The sequence below is a fragment of the Camelus dromedarius genome, chromosome 21, assembly GCF_036321535.1.
Source record: "Camelus dromedarius isolate mCamDro1 chromosome 21, mCamDro1.pat, whole genome shotgun sequence".
Classification (NCBI taxonomy): domain Eukaryota; kingdom Metazoa; phylum Chordata; class Mammalia; order Artiodactyla; family Camelidae; genus Camelus; species Camelus dromedarius.
In genome coordinates, this window is record NC_087456.1 from 12,431,910 (window position 1) to 12,447,128 (window position 15,219).

The following is a 15,219-nucleotide window of genomic DNA, read 5'->3' on the forward strand; positions in this document are numbered from 1 at the left end:
AGCTGACTCCTAACTCATCCCTCAGGTTTCAGTTTAGAAAGGCACTTTCTCGAGGAAGCCTTCCCTGACCCCGTAACTTGATGTGGGCATTCCCCCCTCAGTGCTCCTGGGGCACCCTGTGTCCCTGGCATCACTCTGCAATGTCACTGTCTACAGGTCTTTTAAACCCCCTAGGTGTGAGCTCCCTGAGGGCAGGGACAGGGCAGGTCTTGTCCCTCCTGAGCCTCTGGCCCTTCACGCTGTGCTGGAACAGAGCAGGCACTCTGCATTCACACAATGAATGACTGTGTCCTGCCTGCTCTCACACCATCCCCAGCCTCCATTCCTCTCTGTTAAGGACTGAATTGTGTCTCCCCTCCCCAAAAGCCATATGCTGAAGCCCTAACCCCCATCCAATGTGACCATACCTGGAGACAAGGCATTTAAGGAGGTAATTTAGGTTAAACGAGGTCATAAGGGTGGGCCCCTACTCCAATAGACTAGTGTCCTTACCTGAAGCAGGGGAGACCCTAGGGGTGCACACACGCACACACACAGAAAAAGCCCCATAAGGACATATGGAGACGGCAGCCGTCTGCAGGCCCAGGAGAGGGGCCTCAAGAGACTCTCAAACTTGCCAACACTTTGACCTGAGACTTCCAGCCTCCAGAAATGAGAAAAACATTTCTGTTGCTTAAGCCACCCAGCCTGCGGCTCTTTGTTGGGATAGTCCGAGCTAACAGAGACACTCCCACAGCGCTCCTGGACCGTCTCTGCTGCTCAGCTGGAACTGCGGCTCCCTGCGGAAAAGCCCAGGCTCCCCCACGGCAGCTGAGCACAGGCTGAGGGTGAGGAGGGCTATGAATGTAAGCCCAGAAAGGAATCAGCTTGGCCTGTGGCTTCCAACAGTGATGAAGCTGCTTGGTCACGCCGCCCTTCTACACGTAACAATGACAGAATTTGGACAAAACATTATCTGAAGGCACTCGGAAATGATCCAAAGCACGCAGAAACTGGAAGAGAGTTTACCCTTGAAAGAAAATAACTACATTTGGTGAGATTCGCCAATCTGCCACTTTTTGCCTGAGGGCACTCAACAGGCTCTAAAAGGCACAGTGCAGGGGGACAGTGGACAGAGTTCAGGGCTGGCAGGGCAGTCAGAAAGTTAGAGGGAAAACCCTGAAAGGGAGGGAGCCACACAGGGGAATAAACCTTCAAATCTGCAAATAAAATCTGCTCAAATACTTGGCTGGAGACCCCAGGGAGCTCCAGCAAAACAGTAGCATCTGGAAACTGAAAGAACTGAGCAAAGATTTCAGCTGCTAATGCAGGGGACACAGCAGTTCAGAACCTGAGTCTTGCCATTTTAACTACCTGCCAAGACAAAAATTCTTCACGGGATCACAGGAGAATCCAGAACCTCCATAATGTGTCATTGGTAATGTCTAGTGTTCAGTAAAAAAAACAAACAAACAAAAAAAAACACTAGGCATTCAAAGAAACTAGAAAATGCCACCCATACTCAAGTGAAAAAGCAGTATATAGACACTAAGACCAAAAATTACCCCGATGTTGTAACTAGCAGAAAAGAATTTTACATCACTTAAAGGATATAAAAGAAAATATATGGATAGGGGACGAACAGAGGGGAAATAGAGAAATTAAAACTACAAAAAAAGAACCAATAAGAATTCTAGAGCTGAAAAGAAAAATGAATAAAACTAAAAATTCACTGCATAGTCTTAACAGCGAAAGATGGAATGAAAAAAATGTCATTGTCACTGAAGTTAAACAGAAATTATTCAATCTGAAAAAAAAAATTGCAAAGAAAAACTAACAAAGCCTGGGTAACTGTGGGACACTATGTAGAACTCTAACATGTAACCAGAGAGAAAATGGGTGACAAAAAAATCTGAAAAAATAATGGCCCTAACTTCCCAAAACTGGAGGATAAAACAATTTATACATCCAACAAGCTTAATATACGCCAAGCAGGATAAATAAGAAAATCAATCCAGGCAAATCACAGTCAAATTGCCAATGCAAAGATAAAAGAAAAATCTTGAAAGCAGTCAGAAAAAAAAAAATCCTATCACATACAGGAAATAGTATTTAACAATAGGTTAACTTTTGATCAGAAATAATGAAGGTCAAATGACAAAGGAACGTCTTTAAAGTACTGAAAAAATTTTCTAACAACCTCGAATTGTAAAATTCCAACAAAACCATCAAAAATGAAGGGAAAATAAAGACATCTTCAAACACAAAAGCTGAGAGAATTCATCACCAACAGACCTGCACTATAACATACGCTAAAGAAAACTCTGCATTCTAAATGGTAATTCTCAGATGTATAAAAAGGAATAAAGATCACTGGAAATATTAAATAGCTGGGTAAATATAAAAAGCAATTTATATGTTTTTAAAATTTAAGGTGATCTTAAGCAAAAATTATCAACAATATTGTAAAGTTTGTAACTTTCAGGAAAGAGGGAACAGAAACAACAGACATGAGACAAACAGAAAACAGTAAAATGGCAGAACCAATGCAACCATATCAATAATTAAATTAAACGCAAATGGACTAAACACTCCAATTAAAGCAGAGACTGTCAGCGTGGATTAACAAGACCCAACCAAATGCTGTTTATAAAAGATGCACTTTAAATGCAAAGACACAAGAGCATTTGCTCAAAATTATTTCAATTTCTTTTTTCTAAAAGCACAAAAACAAGAGCAGCACAGAAATACCAAAGTGTCCTAGGTTGATAGAAGGAAACCATTCATTCTTTACTTCTACAAACATGCATCCAGCATCAACTCCATGTGCAACACTCTGTGCTGGGTGCTTCGGGCCGATAGCAAGAGAGAACTGATGGTTTGTGCTACAAGTGCTAGAGAATTCAGAATGATGTGAGGATGTAAAATATGAGATTTCCTTTGTTCAGCATGATTAACAAAGAGTGCAGGGATAAGGACAGAGATTACCAAAGGCTTTGTGGAGGAGGTCACATTAGCCCTGTGCCTAAAGCACCAGGAGGATTTTAAGGAAAAAAATAATTCAGTGTTCATTACTCACTTGTTTTGTGAACTGAAAGATCAGATATCTAGCCCAGGGGTAAAGAGTAGAAGCTTTAGACTCAGAAAGATCTGGGTTCCAGCCCCAGCTCTACTACGAACTACTATGCAACTAGAAACTTAATGCTCTTAAGGCTCACATTCTTCATGTGAAAAATAATCATTTCAGTTTTCCAGGATTTCTGAGAGAAGTAAATGAGAGATTGTTGCAGAATGCAACGCAGAGGGCCTGCTCAATGAATGACTGTTATTGGAAAAAATGAATGTAGGCTCTACCCCTCCAAAAATGAAGCCCTCAGTGATGAAGACAGCAAAGATGAAGATTATGGAACTATAATCTCGCAATAATGAATTAGAAAAAATATATATGCTAAAGATAAAAATGGAGGTGGGGCAGAATACAATGTCTTTCACATGGTAGGCACAATGTTTCCATGTCTGTTAAATGAATGAATAATCTAAAGGACAGGTGAACTAAGTTTTGCTGTTAACTAGCTACTCTCAATTTGTCAGAGAATACTAGTGTGTTTCAGGCATATAAAACTATAAGCCAACTGGTGTGCCTTATTATTTCTGGCGAAATACTTTAGAAAATTCTTACTTTACATGGGAATACCAATTCCGAGAAGTGTCTGTGGGGTTCCTTCAGGCCATGAAGAACAGGTTCCGAGACAATGGACATTTACTCTACAGCTACAAACAGTGAGGAACCAGGAAGCCCAAAGGAAATCCCCTGAGGAGCTGCAAGTGAAGCCAAGTACAAAGCAGCTCTAGTTCTCCAAAAGGAATTAAAGCAATTCACCTGTCAACTTCCTTTGTCCCTGATTCTACTTTTGCTGCTTCTTACTGTTATTAGGGGCTGTGTCAATGTCCACTCCCTCACAGCTTTACCATTTGCCTTCCCTCTGTGTTTCTCTCATTACCCTGCTCTGCTTTACTATCTAAGTCCCTCTCTGTGAGTCCTGCACTAAGATCCTCTCCCAGAGAGTGTCCTATACAGGGTGCCCTGTCAGGCACACCACAAGCCAGAATAATATTCAACAGTGAATAGTTGAAAGCGTTCCTACTAAAATCTGGAACAAGACAAGGATACCCACTCTCACCACTTCTATTCAATATAATATTGGAAATCCTAGCCATAGCAATTAGACAAGAAAAAGAAATAAAAGGGATCCAAATTGGAAGAGAAGAGGAAAAACCGTCATTATATGTGGATGATGTGATACTACGTATAGAAAACCCTAAAAGCTCTACACAAAAACTACTAGACCTGATAAAAGTATTCTGCAAGGTAGCAAGATACAAGATTAACATACAGAAATCAGTTCCATTTCCTTACACTAACAATGAAATATCAGAAAAGGAAAGTAAAGAAACAATCCCTTTTAAAATTGCATCCAAAAAACCCCCAAAACTTGGGAATAAATCTGACTAAAGAAGTGAAAGAAATTATACACAAAGAATTACAAAACATTAACTAAGAAAATTAAAGATGACTTAAAGAAATGGATAGATATCCCATGTTCTTGGATAAGAAGAATCAATATTGTTAAAATGGCCATACTACCCAAAACAATCTACAGAGTTAATGTGATCCCTATCAAATTACCCAGGACATTTTTCACAGAACTTAAACAAACAATCCTAAAATGTATATGGAATCACGGAAGACCCAGAACTGCCAAAGCATTACTGAAGAAAAAGAATGAAGCTGAAGGAATACCCCTCCTAGACTTCAGGCAATACTACAGAGCTACAGTAATCAAAACAGCATGCTATTGGTACAAAAACAGAAATATGGGTCAATGGAACAGAATATAGAGCCAGGAAATAAACCCAAAAAATTTTGGTCAATTAATCTTTGACAAAGCAGGCAAGGACATACAGTGCAGTAAAGGCAGTCTCTTCAGAAAATGGTACTGGGTAACTGGACAGCTGCATGTAAATCAATGAAGTTAGAATACTCCCTCACACCATACACAAAAATAAACTCAAAATGGCTTAAATACTTTATATATAAAGGGATATAATAAAAGGGTTCCAAATTGGAAAAGAAGAGGTAAAAGTGTTATTATATGCTGATGACATGTTACTATATATAGAAAACCCTAAAAGGTCCACACAAAAGCTACTAGAGCTGATTGAAGAATTCAGCAAGGTAGCAGGTTACAAAATTAACGTTCAAAAATCAGTTGCATTTCTTTACACTAACGATAAATCAACAGAAGAAGAAAGTAAAGAAACAATCCCCTTTAAAATAGCACCCAAAGTAATAAAATATCTGGGAATAAATCTAACCAAGGAGGTGAAAGAATTATACACAGAAAACTATAAACCATTGATGAAGGAAATTAAAGAAGACTTTAAAAAATGGAAAGATATTCCATGCTCTTGGATTGGAAGAATCAATATTGTTAAAATGGTCACACTGCCCAAGGCAATCTACAGATTTAATGCAATCCCTATCCAATTACCCAGGACATATTTCACAGAACTAGAACAAATCATAATAAAATTTATATGGAACCATCAAAGACCTAGAATTGCCAAAGCATTACTGAAGAGAAAGAAAGAGGCTGGAAGAATAACTCTCCCAGACTTCAGACAATACTATAGAGCTACAGTCATCAAGACAGCATGGTATTGGTACCAAAACAGACATATAGACCAATGGAACAGAATAGAGAGCCCAGAAATGAACCCACAAACTTTTGGTCAACTCATCTTCGACAAAGGAGGCAAGAATATACATTGGAATAAAGACAGTCTCTTCAGCAAATGGTGTTGGGAAAACTGGACAGCAGCATGTAAAACAATGAAGCTAGAACACTCCCTTACACCATATACAAAAATCAACTCAAAATGGATTAAAGACTTAAACATAAGACAAGATACAATAAACCTCCTAGAGGAAAACATAGGCAAAACATTATCTGACATACATTTCAAAAATTTTCTCCTAGAAGAAATAAAAGCAAGAATAAACAAATGGGACCTAATGAAACTTACAAGCTTCTGCACAGCAAAGGAAACCAGAAGTAAAACAAGAAGAAAACCTACGGAATGGGAGAAAATTTTTGCAAGTGAAACCGACAAAGGCTTGATCTCCAGAATATATAAGCAGCTCATACAACTCAATAAGATAAAAATAAACAACCCAATCCAAAAATGGGCAGAAGACCTAAACAAGCAATTCTCCAAGGAAGACATACAAATGATCAAAAAGCACATGAAAAAATGCTCAATATCACTAATTATCAGAGAAATGCAAATCAAAACTACAATGAGGTATCACCTCACACCAGTCAGAATGGCCGTCATTCAAAAATCCACAAATGATAAATGCTGGAGAGGCTGTGGAGAAAGGGGAACCCTCCTACACTGCTGGTGGGAATGCAGTTTGGTGCAGCCACTATGGAAAACAGCGTGGAGATTCCTCAAAAGACTAGGAATAGACTTACCATATGACCCAGGAATCCCACTCCTGGGCTTTTATCCAGAAGGAAATCTACTTCAGGATGACACCTGCACCCCAATGTTCATAGCAGCACTATTTACAATAGCCAAAACATGGCAACAGCCTAAATGTCCATCAACAGGTGACTGGATAAAGAAGAGGTGGTATATTTATACAATGGAATACTACTCAGCCATAAAAACCAACAACATAATGCCATTTGCAGCAACATGGATGCTCCTGGAGAATGTCATTCTAAGTGAAGTAAGCCAGAAAGAGAAAGAAAAATACCATAGGAGATCGCTCATATGTGGAATCTAAAAAACAAAAACAAAAACAAACAAACAAACAAAAACAAAGTGTAAATACAGGACAGAAATAGACTCACAGACAGAGAATACAGACTTGTGGTTACCAGGGGGGTGGAGGGTGGGAAGGGATAGACTGGGATTTCAAAATTGTAGAATAGATAAACAAGATTACACTGTATAGCACAGGGAAATATACACAAAATGTTATGATAACTCACAGAGAAAAAAATGTGACAATGAGTGTGTATATGTCCATGAATGACTGAAAAATTGTGCTGAACACTGGAATTTGACACAACATTGTAAAATGATTATAAATCAAGAAAAAATGTTAAAAAAAATAGAATAAAATATAGGGAAAACATTATCTGACATAAATCTTAGCAATGTTCTTCTAGGGCAGTCTACTCAGGCAACAGAAATAAAAGCAAAAACAAACAAATGGGATCTAAAACTTATAAGCTTTTGCACAGCAAAGGAAACCAAAAGACAACCTACAGAATAGGAGAAAATACTTGCAAATGATGTGACTGACAAAGGTTTAACCTCCAGAATATATAAACAGCTCATACAACTTAACAAGAAAAAAACAGCTCATACAACTTCATAAGAAAAAAAAAAAACCCAATCAAAAAATGGGCAGAACCTAAACAAGCAATTCTCCAATGAAGACATACAAATGGCCAATAAACACATGAAAAAACGCTCAATATCAGTAATTATCAGAGAAATGCAAATCAAAACTTCAATGAGCTATCACCTCACACCAGTCAGAATGGCCATTATTAAAATGTCCACAAACAACAAATGCTGGAAAGGATGTGGAGAAAACGGAACCCTCCTACACTGCTGGTGGGAATGCAGTTTGGTGCAGCTGTTACGGAAAATAGGATGGAGATTCCTCAAAAGACTAAAAATAGACTTACCATATGATCTAGCAACCCTACTCCTGGGCATATATCTGGAGGGAACTCTAATTCAAAAAGATACCTGCACCCCAATGTTCACAACAGCACCATATACAATAGTTCAGGCATGGAAACAACCTAACTGTCCATCAACAGATGACTGGATGAAGAAGTTGTGGTATATTTATGCAATGGAATACTACTCAGCCATAAGAAAGAATAAAACAATGCCATTTGCAGCAACTTGGATGGACCTGGAGATTGTCATTCTAAGTGAGGTAAGCCAGAAAGAGAAAGAAAAATACTGTATGATACCATTTATATGTGAAATTTAAAGAAAAAAAAAAGACAAACAGACTTATTTACAAAACAGACACAGACATAGAAAACAAATTTATGGTTACGGGGGAAGGGGTGGGAAGGGATAAATTAGGAGTTCGTGATTTGCAGATACTAACTAATATATATAAAATAGATAAACAACAAGTTCATACTGTATAGCACAGGGAACTATACTCAATACCTTGTGGTAACCTATGGTGAAAATAAATATATGTATGTTCATGTACGACTGAAGCACTACACTGTACACCAGAAATCGACACAACATTGTAAACTGACTATACTTCAATAAATTCAATATATTATATATATATACACAGGAATACTATACCCAACAAGGCTCTTGTTCAGATTTGATGGAGAAATCAAAAGCTTTACAGATAAACAAAAGCTAAAAGAATTCAGCACCACCAAACCAGTTTTACAACAAACGTTAAAGGAACTTCTTTAGGCATTAAACCACAAGAAAAGAGAAAAAAGAGACCTACAAAAAAAAAAAAACAAAACCAAAACAATTAACAAAATGACAATAAGAACATACGTATCAATAATTACCTTCAATGTAAATGGATTAAATGCTCCAACCAAAAGACACAGACTGGCTGAATGTATACAAAAACTAGATCCAAATATATGCTGTCTCCAAGAGACCTACTTCAGAGCTAGAGACACATGCAGGCTGTAAGTAAGGAGATGGAAAAAGATACTCCATGCAAATGAAATCCAAAAGAAAGCTGGAGCAGCAATACTTATTTTAGACAAAATAGATTTTAAAATAAAGACTGTTACAAGAAGCAAAGAAGGACACTACATAAAGCTCAAGAGATCAATCCAAGAAGAGGATATAACAATTGTAAATACATATGCAACCAACACAGGAGCACCTCAATATATAAGGCAAATGTTAACAGACATAAAAGGAATTACCGACAATAACACAATAATAGTGGGGGGGCCTTAATACCCCACTTACATCAATGAACAGGTCATCCAGACAGAAAATTAATAAGGAAATACAGGCCCTAAATAACACACTAAACCAGATGGACTTAATTGATATCTATGAAGCATTTCATCCAAAAGCAACAGAATACACATTCTTCTCAAGCACACATGGAACATCCCCCAGAATCGACCACATGCTGGCCCACAAAGCTAGCCTCAGTAAATTTAAGAAAACTGAAATCATACCAAGCATCTTTCTGACCACAATGCCAAAAGGCTGGAAATCAACTACAAGGAAAAAACTGCAAAAACTCCAAACACATGGAGGCTAAAAATATGCTACTAAACAACCAATGGTCACTGAAGAAGTCAAAGAGGAAATCAAAAAATACTTTGAGACAAATGAAAACACAACAATCCAAAACCTCTGGGATGCTGCAAAAGTAGTTCTAAGAGGGAGGTTGATAGTGATACAAGCCTACCTCAGGAAACAAGAAAAAAATCTCAAGTAAACAACCTAACCCTACACCTAAAGCAGCTAGAGAAAGAACAAACAAAACCCAGAGTAGAAGTAAAGAAATCATAAAGATTAGAGCAGAAATAAATAAAAGAGACTCAACAAAGAAAAAAATCAATGAAACTAAAAGCTTGTTCTTCTAAAAGATAAACAAAATTGATAAACCTTTAGTCAGATTCAAGAAAAAAGGGACAAATTAATAAAATCAAAAAGGAAAAAGGAAAAGTTACAACAGACACCACAGAAATACAAGGGATCATTAAGAGGCTACTATGAGCAACTATATGCCCCAAAAAACGACAATGCAGAAGAAATGGACAATTTCTTGGAAAGGTACAATTTGCCAAGACTGAAACAGGAAGAACAGACAATATGAAGAGACCAATTACCTGTACTGAAATTGAATCAGTAATTTAAAAATTCTCAACAAACAAAAGTCCAGGACCAGACAGCTTCACAGACAAATTCTACCAAACATTTAGAGAACAGTTAACACCTATCCTTCTGAAACTATTTCGAAAAATTGCAGAGGAAGGACCACTTCCAAACTCATTCTATAAGGCCATCATCACCCCAATACCAAAACCAGACAAAGACATCACAAAAAAAAAGAAAATTACAAGCCAACATCACTTATGAATATAGATGAAAAATCCTCAACAAAATACTAGCAAATCAACTCCAAAAATGCATTAAAAGGACCATACACCACGATCAAGTGGGATTTATCCAGGGATGCAAGGATTTTTCAATATCCACAAATCAATGATTGACTGACATACCACATTAACAAACTGAAGAATAAAAACCATATGATCATCTCAATAGATGTAGAAAAAGCTTTTGATAAAATTCAACATCCATTTATGATTAAAAAAAAACTCTCCAGAAAGTGGGCATAGACAGGCATATAGGTATACCTCAACATGATAAAGGCCATATATAACAAACCCACAGCTAACATACTCAACAGTAAAAAACTGAAAGCATGTCCTCTAAGATTAGGAACAAGACAAAGATACCCACTCTAGCCACTTTTATTCCACATAGTTTTAGAAGTCCTAGCCATAGCAATCAAAGAGAAAGAAATAAAAGGAATCCAAATTGGAAACAAAGAAGTAAAACTGTCACTGTTTGCAGATGACATTACACTATACATAGAAATCCCTAAAGAAGAGACCAGAAAACTACTAGATCTCATCAATGAATTTGGTAAAGTTGCAGGATACAAAATTAATATATAGAAATCAGTTGCATTTCTATATGCTAACAATGAAATAGCAGAAAAAGAAATTAAGGAAACAATACCATTTACCATCACACCAAAAGAATACAATACGTAGGAATAAACCAACCCAAGGAGGCAAAAGACTTGTGCTCCAAAAACTGTAAGACACTGATGAAAGAAATTGAAGATGACATAAACAAATGAAAAGATATACCATGTTCTTAGACTGGAAGAATCAATATGGTTAAAATGGCCATACTACCCAAGGCAATCTACAGATTCAGTGCAATCCCTATCAAATTACCAATGACATCTTTCACAGAGCTGGAACAAAAAATGTTAAAGTTTGTATGGAAACACAAAAGACCCCAAATAGCCAAAACAATCTTGAGAAAGAAGAAAAAAGCTGGGGGAGTTATGCTCCCTGACTTCAGACTATACTACAAGCTACAGTAATCAGAACAGTATGGTACTGGCACAAAAACAGACACACAGATCAATGGAACAAGATAGAAGTCCAGAAATAAACCCACACACTTGTGGTCAATTAGTCTATGACAAAGGAGGCAAGAATATACAATAGGGAAAAGACAGTCTCTTCAGTAAGTGGTGCTGGGAAAACTGGACAGCTACCTGTAGAAGACTGAAATGAGAACATTCTCTAACACCATATACAAAAATAAACTCAAAATGGATTAAAGACTTAAATATAAGACCAGATACTATAAATCTCCTAGAGCAAAACATAGGCAGAACACTCACAGACATAAATCACAGCAATACATTTTTTGAACCAGCTTCCGGAGTAATGGAAATAAAAGCAAAAATAAACAAATGGGATCTAATTAAACTTAAAAGCTTTTGCACAGCTAGGGATACCATCAACAAAATGAAAAGACAACAAGGGACTAATTTCCAAAATATACAAACAGCTCATACACCTTAATGCCAAAAGAACAAACAACCCAATCCAAAAATGGGCAGAAGACCTAAACAGACACCTCTCCAAAGACACATAAATGGCCAACAAGCACATGAAAAGATGCTCAATATCACTAATTGTAGAGAAATGCAAATCAAAACTACAATCAGGTATCACTCATGCCAGTCAAAATGGCCATCATTAAAAAGTCTACAAATGATAAATGCCAGAGAGGATGTGGATAAAAAGGAACACTCCTACACTGTTGGTGGGAATGTAAATTGGTGCAGCCACTATGGAGGACAGTACAGAAGTTCCTAAAAAAACTGAAAACAGACTTACCATGTATGATCCAGCAATCCCACTCCTGGGCATATACCCAGAGAAAAATACAATTCAAAAAGATACATGCACTCCAATGTGCACAGCAGCACTATTTACAACAGCCAAGACATGGAAACAACCCAAACGTCCATCAACAGATGACTGGATAAAGAAGGTGTGTGTGTGTGTGTGTGTGTGTGTGTGTGTGTGTGTGTGTGTGTGTGTGTGTGTGTGTGTGTGTGTGTGTGTATAAAATGGAATACTACTCATCCATAAAAAAGCAACATGGATGGACCTGGAGATTGTCATTCTAAATGAAGTAAGCCAGAAAAAGAAAAATGCCATATATTGCTTATATGTTGGAATCTTTTTAAAAAGGACACAAGTGAACTTATTTACAAAACAGAAACTGACTCACAGACATAGAAAACAAACTTAAGGTTACCAGGGGGTAAAGGGGGTGGGAAGGGATAAATTGAGAATTCAAAAATTGCACCTCTTGGGAATGATGGAAATGCTAGTTATCTTGATTTGTGGTAGTGGTTTCATTGGTGTATACATGTATCAAAGTTCATCAAATTGTACACTTGTAATATGTATGGTTACTGTACAGGAACCATACCACAATAAAGGTGTTAAAAAACAGAAACAAAACAGGGCAGGCAAAAAGCACATTCACTGTCATGAGCTGCTGACAACTGCACTGGCAACAGGAACAAGGTTGCTACATTCTAAAGGGGTGTGAGAAGACCACAAGGTAAGAAAATAAAGGAACTCTGAATGACTGATTTGGTGCATAACATCTGAATAGGATTTTTAAGACTCAGTAGGGACCTAAAAGGCCATCTGGCCCAACCCCATTTCTTGTGCAGTGATTCTGGTCCCACAGCCAATAAATGGTCCCACAGAGTCCTAGTGTCCTGACTCTCGGTCCATGATCCTTCCTTCCACAAAAGTGAATGTTAGTACTGAAGATTCCAGATACTAATGATGACAAAAGATGATCTTATTGAAAAAATTTAACTTCAAAACAAGCAGAAGTTCAGGACCTTTTTAAGGTAACCTGCATATTACACCTAGGCTGCACCACGTAGTGAAGGTGAAGAATGATGGGCACCTGTGGGCAGGCACCTACGCTATCACAGCCAGATCAACATGATTTGAAAGGTTCTGCCTTCGTGATGCCTTTGGTTTAGGAAAGAGAAGACTCTCTCCCTACATGTTCCTGAAAATTCTAAAAGAACTTAAACTTAAAGGACAAAAAGGTCACACGACAATTGCACCACCTGGATTCGTTTGGTAGAGGTAACTGGACAAATTTTTCTAGTGGGAACACGGGCCCAGAGAGTGTTGTTTCACTCAGACGCCAAGCTTAGCTTCTTCACAAGCCTTTTCTTGATCCACAAGCTGGCATATAATGTAAACAAAAAACCATATAATTATCATTCACATGTGCTGGTTAAGTGACACTTCGATTCTGAAACTAGACACCATTACATTTTACCACTGGAAAAAAAAAAAAAGATGCTGAATATTTGGCATAATGTCCCATGTCCTCTGGAGTCAGAAAAAGCAAACACTGGCTCTTTATGTGGCAAGCTGGATGAATGTTTTAAAAGTATACCTCCTTTATATATTTGTAAACTCATGGTAGCAGAAAGAAATAATGCATAAGATTTCCCCGGGAAAGATTTAATTCATGAGTTTTGTAAAACTGATGAAAGAATTGCTTCAAAAACCCAAACTTGCCCCAGAATGTAAGTCAGGCCATTAAGAGGATATGTGATGAGCAATTCAATTTCTGAAAACATCATGGAAACTACATTCACAGGAAGGGAAACTGGTTGACTACATAACCCTGCAAAACTCTACCTTGCAGAGAGCACTGGGCTAAGAAGAATTCTGAATGTGAAGAATAAAATGAGTTTTTTGTTTATCCTTTTTTTCTTTTTAGTGATGTAGTGGGGTTGTTGTTTTTGTTTTGTTCTGTTTTTGAGATATAATTTACATACCATAAAATTAACCCTCCTAAAGTGAATATATTTGGTAGTTTTTTACATTCACATAGTATATAACCATCACCACTATTTAATTACAGAACAGTCATTACCCCAAAAGAAATTCCACATCCATTAGCAGTCACTCCTCTTACCTCCTAGTCCCTGGGAACCAATAATCTACTTTCTGTTTCTATGGATTTACCTATTTCAGACAAGTCACACGAATAGAATCATACAATGCATGATCTTTTATGTCTGACTTCTTTCACTTAATGTTTTCAAGATTCATCCATGTTGTAGCATGTTTTCTTCATTCCTTTTTACTGCAAAATAATATTCCACTGTGTGGATATACCATTTTATTTATCCATTCATCAGTTGATATACATGTGGTTGTTTCTGCTTGTTGTCTGAGTAAGTTGCTATGAACATTCATTACTAAGTTTTTGTGTGAATGTTTTCATTTCTCCTGGGTGTACACCTAGAAGTGGCATTACTGGGTCATATGATAATTCTATATTTAACCTTTTGAGGAACTGCCAGACTATTTTCCGCAGTAGCTGCACCACTTTACATCCCCATCAGCAATGTGTAATTTCTCTATATCCTCACCAAAACTTGCTTATAATCATCTTAATGACTGCAGCTCTCCTTGCAGGTTTGAAGTAGCATCTCATTGTGGTTTAGATTTGCATTTCCCTGGTGAATAATAATATTGAGCATCTTTTCATGTGCTTATCAGTCATTTTTATAACTTCTTTGGAGAAACGTTATTCACATTCTTTGCCCATTTTTAAACTGGGTTATGTGTCTTTTTATTATTAAGTTGCAAGAGTTCTTCACACTTTTTAAATACAAGTCCATTATCAAATATATGGTATGAAAATGTCTCCCATCCTGGGGACTATCTTTTCACTTTTTTGACAGTATCCTTTCATGCACAAAAGTTTTTCATTTTGATGAAGTCCAATTTACCTAATTTTTTTCTTGGTTGGTTATCTTTTTCTATTCTATTAATATACAGTTGTTTCCACGGAGAACTGACTGTAATGACTCAGTAACCAAGTGTCTTCCTCAATTTGATTACATCTCTGATGTCATAAACAGCTTATTCAATTAGCACGCCTGGTCTCACTCCTCCCTTCGGAAAGAACAGGCGGTTGTGCTTCCCTTGGTAGAGAGGACATGAATGTACTGAGGCTTTTCCC

The 15,219-nt window shown here is 37.3% G+C and overlaps 1 protein-coding gene across 10 annotated transcripts in view; it reads right to left on the reverse strand.

Annotated features, from left to right (window-relative positions):
- The window catches only part of PACC1 (proton activated chloride channel 1), a 41,511-nt gene that overhangs the window by 11,800 nt on the left and 14,492 nt on the right, over positions 1-15,219 (reverse strand). The window lies entirely within an intron of this gene.